The 5195-nt window shown below is 37.6% G+C and overlaps 1 non-coding gene across 1 annotated transcript; it reads left to right on the top strand.

Moving 5' to 3' along the window:
* Nucleotides 1-283: 283 nt before the first annotated feature.
* trnak-uuu (transfer RNA lysine (anticodon UUU)) lies at nt 284-356 on the top strand. The gene has a single exon. It is a non-coding gene; the product is annotated as a tRNA-Lys (tRNA).
* The last annotated feature ends 4839 nt before the right edge of the window (nt 357-5195 follow it).

The following is a 5195-nucleotide window of genomic DNA, read 5'->3' on the forward strand; positions in this document are numbered from 1 at the left end:
AGAGATATATTACATGTGCAATGACGTGTATATCATTTTAAAAATCTCACAGATGAGCACCTGCTGCAATCCTTCCTGAGAGTTTCAACAGCACGAAACCGTACCTCAAACATTAGTGACGGCCTCGTCAAGTATCGAGCTGAGACACAAGTGCATGCAAGATCTATACTGTACGACAAACAAAATGTCGACGGCTTCGTAACTTATACATGACATGATCGATAAACGGTAAACGTGGAATATTGGGATGTATGGTATTCTGGGGTGTTAAAAAGAACACAGAGCCTGGATAGCTCAGTTGGTAGAGCATCAGACTTTTAATCTGAGGGTCCAGGGTTCAAGTCCCTGTTCAGGCAGCAAATATCATTATTTATTGGGCGCGGCCACCGCTGCTGCCCACTGCTCTCCTCACCTCCCAGGGTGTGAACAAGGGAATGGGTCAAATGCAGAGGACAAATTTCACCACACCTATTGTGTGTGTGACAATCATTGGTACTTTAACATATTATACACCCAACCAAAGTGAAAACAAAACCGTGGATTTTGCAAACCATTTAACCTTGGGCTGGGAATTGATCTGAATTTTCAATTTCCGATTCCATTTTCGGTTCTGCTTAACGATTCAGTTCCTTAACAGTTCTTTTAATTCTTATTTGGGGGGGAAAAGGGGAAGAAAGGGTGGATTAGCATAAATGTTCTTTAGTTTAGAATAGGGTTACCCAAACTTTTTGACTCGTGGGCCGCATTGGGTTAAAAAAATTACTGTATATATATATATATATATATATATATATATATATATATATATATATATATATATATATATATATATATATATACAGCCCGGCCCCCGGCCCAATTTTTTTAACCCAATGCGGCCCATATATGTTGTATATATATATATATATATATATATATATATATATATATATATATATATATATATATATATATATATATATATATATACACATATATACATATATATATATGTATATATATATATATATATATATATATATATATATATATATATATATATATATATATATATATATATATATATATATACATTGTCTTTTTAATCCGTTTTGACATTTGACATTGTCACGTTATCGATGGGAAAATTCATTTTTAGACAATATGATTTGCCTGAGCGGCTAGGAGACACAGAGAGTAGCAAGCGGTAGAAAATGGATTAGAAAGGAAAGATTAAAAAAAAAAAAAAAAATTAACTTGGACTTTCCGTGAGCCTGATTTTGAATGCTGGGGGGCTGGATCCGGCCCGCGGGCCGTAGTTTGGGGACCCCTGGTTTAGAGGTAACAAGACCTTACAAAGCCTACACAGAGGTCTTCAGAAGTACATATGTAGCATCGAAGGAAAAGAAAAACTTTGTTGTAAATAAATATAAGACATTAAGGTAACACTTTAGTATGGGGAGCATATTCTAAGTAACAAAGATTTAATTTAGAGTTATTTGGACACTAGGGGAACATATAAAGGTTAGGGTTAGCGTTAGGGTTAGGGCTAGGGTTACTAATAAGCAATAATTCTGAGGTTATTGAGGGAAGACTCTTAGTTAATGGCTTACTGGTTGTATAATAAGGTCATGCAGAATAAGGCATTACTAATGACTAATTAAGAGCCAATATGTTACTAATTTGCATGTTAATAAGTAACTATTTTTTTTGCATTTGCATGTTAATAAGCAACTAATTAATGGTAAATATTTTCCCCATACTAAAGTGTTACCGAAATTATTCTCATTCTGTAGAATGTAATCATGTGCAAATTACACAAGAATGTAACATTGAGTAACATGCAATATTAACTTATTACATGCAAAGTGAGATATGTCAAGGCTTTATTGGTTATAATTTTGATGATTATGGCTTAGAGTTGATGAAAACCTTGAATTGCAAATCTCAGAAATGTTTCAAAAACTGTAAGTCATGATGATCAGAATATCTCACTTTGCATGCAATGAGTTTATATTACAGGTTAGTTTCAAATTTGAAGTTAATTGCTGACATGATTGGATTTTTACACCATATTCCATTGTTATAGGTTTCACCTGTATAGTAGAATGACTGAGTGAAAATCTGGTTGCAGGAAAACGTGCAACATTTCTCTGGCTACAATTGAACATTCACCTATCAAAAATGCAAACTTTTCACCACAAACTCAGTCGATGCTCGGTGACATTTGTCTAGCGGCAGACGTGAACCGGGGCTGCCCGTCGCGGAGCCCGTCAGAATCTGTCTCTCGTCACGCTCATGTCAGTGAGAAAGCATTTGTTGTATATTGTTGGTCTTGCCTTCCTCGTCCGGACCTGAAGACGACCTGGTGGTGTGAATGGATCAAAGGTGACGCCGGTGAGGAATCGTTGAACAAAAGCTTTTATTTGATCGAGCCAGCCCTCACAATTGCAGGTGCTGCAGCAAACCTGGAGGAGATGTTAACCAAATGAAAATCTCTGTCACTCTGCCAAGACAACTTTTCTTTAAACACCTTTTACAAACCCTGTTTCCATATGAGTTGGGAAATTGTGTAAGATGTAAATATAAACGGAATACAATGATTTGCAAATAATTTTCAACCCATATTCAGTTGAATATGCTACAAAGACAACATATTTGATGTTCAAACTGATAAACTTTTTTTTGTTGTTGCAAATAATCACTTTAGCATTTGATGCCAGCAACACGTGACAAAGAAGTTGGGAAAGGTGGCGATAAATACTGATAAAGTTGAGGAATGCTCATCAAACACTTATTTGTAACATCCCACAGGTGAAGAGGCTAATTGGGAACAGGTGGGTGCCATGATTGGGCAGAAAAGTAGATTCCATGAAATGCTCAGTCATTCACAAACAAGGATGGGGCGAGGGTTACCACTTTGTCAACAAATGCATGAGCAAATTGTTGAACAGTTTAAGAAAAACCTTTCACAATCAGCTATTGCAAGGAATTTAAGGATTTCACCATCTACGGTCCGTAATATCATCAAAGGGTTCAGAGAATCTGGAGAAATCACTGCACGTAAGCAGCTAAGCTTGTGACCTTCGATCCCTCAGGCTGTACAGCATCAACAAGCGACATCAGTGTGTAAAGGATATCACCACATGGGCTCAGGAACACTTCAGAAACCCATTGTCAGTAACTACAGTTGGTCGCTACATCTGTAAGTGCAAGTTAAAACTCTACTATGCAAGGCGAAAACCGTTTATCAACAACACCCAGAAACGCCGTTGGCTTCGCTGGGCCTGAGCTCATCTAAGATGGACTGACAAAGTGGAAAAGTGTTCTGTGGTCTGACGAGTCCACATTTCAAATTGTTTTTGGAAACTGTGGACGTCGTGTCCTCCGGACCAAAGAGGAAAAGAACCATCCGGATTGTTATAGGCGCAAAGTTGAAAAGCCAGCATCTGTGATGGTATGGGGGTGCATTAGTGCCCAAGACATGGGTAACTTACACATCTGTGAAGGCGCCATTAATGCTGAAAGGTACATACAGGTTTTGGAGCAACATATGTTGCCATCCAAGCAACGTTACCATGGACGCCCCTACTTATTTCAGCAACACAATGCCAAGCCACATGTTACATCAACGTGGCTTCATAGTAAAATAGTGCGGGTACTAGACTGGCCTGCCTGTAGTCCAGACCTGTCTCCCATTGAAATGTGTGGCGCATTATGAAGCCTAAAATACCACAACAGAGACCCCGGACTGTTGAACAACTTAAGCTGTACATCAAGCAAGAATGGGAAAGAATTCCATCGGAGAAGCTTAAAAAATGTGTCTCCCCAGTTCCCAAACGTTGACTGAGTGTTGTTAAAAGGAAAGGCCATGTAACACAGTGGTGAACATGCCCTTTCCCAACTACTTTGGCACGTGTTGCAGCCATGATATTCTAAGTTAATTATTATTTGCAAAAAAATAACGTTTATGAGTTTGAACATCAAATATCTTGTCTTTTTAGTGCATTCAATTGAATATGGGTTGAAAAGGATTTGCAAATCATTGTATTCCGTTTATATTTACATCTAACACAATTTCCCAACTCATATGGAAACGGGGTTTGTAAATGAAGACACTTCCTCCGCGTTGTGCTAGTCTTGGGACCGGCAAGTCTGGACAAAGCCCAGTTGTTTGTACCAATGCCGACTTCTGACCCCTTATTGCTAATCCTATATAGGTGGTGGCTCCTAACAGATGTTGCTCATGTGCTTTTACTCCCATGATAAAATACAAACCCCTCATTCTTCTAAGATTCCCAAGTCCTCTCAGGGTGAGCTGTGTTTGATATCTGGAACAGAAGCTATCTAGGGAATCTTTCATCGATGAGTTATGGGACATGGGTTACATTAAATCAGGCCCAATCTAATGTAAAATGTACATGCTATAATTTACAGACACATTATATTAATTTTGAATCCAACAAATAATAGTGCTAATATGATAGGAGGTTTAAATTAGTACCTGTTGTATTTAGATTACGTGCTAACGTTACTCCTGCTGGGATTAGATAGAAGCGGTTAAAACATGACTTTCATTTATAATTTTTGCATGTTTCAGCATATTTCCAGCAGCCTTATAATCAGTGATGGGAAGTAACAAACTACTAAACTCTGTAACTTTACTATATTTTCCAGTAACTTGGCAGTACGGTAGCTTAGCTACTTTTTTAAAGAGTCACTTTCCCTGTAGTTTAGCTACTTTTAGACCCATGTAGCAAGGTTGCTTACATCAAAGTTAAAAGCAACAAAGAGAGAAAATGAACTGCAAATCTAGGCCCATAAAATATATGAAAACCCACAATAATGCGTGTACATGGCCATATTTAGACAAATGTATGCGTTTAGAGAAAACAATGCCCAAAACCTTAGTATTTAGTTGTTTACTAGTTGTTTATCTAAAACCTCTTTTGCACAATCAGCCTTTTCATATAAAGCAATAAAGGAATGGAACGACCTCACAACAAACCTGCAAAGTTTAACAGATTACTCTTCATTCACAATTGAAGGTAAAAAGTGGCGTTGGAGCAATCAAAGCTGCTAACACGGTCACTAAGGTGGGCACTATGATTGACATGTCAACTTAATGTGTATTATATTTATGCGTGAGAAGATTTTGTTGTAAGCTGTGAGGTGTGTGTATTAAAATCATGGTTGTTTTTACAAATGACAGATGT

This window comes from Nerophis lumbriciformis, linkage group LG23 (assembly GCF_033978685.3).
Source record: "Nerophis lumbriciformis linkage group LG23, RoL_Nlum_v2.1, whole genome shotgun sequence".
NCBI lineage: Eukaryota > Metazoa > Chordata > Actinopteri > Syngnathiformes > Syngnathidae > Nerophis > Nerophis lumbriciformis.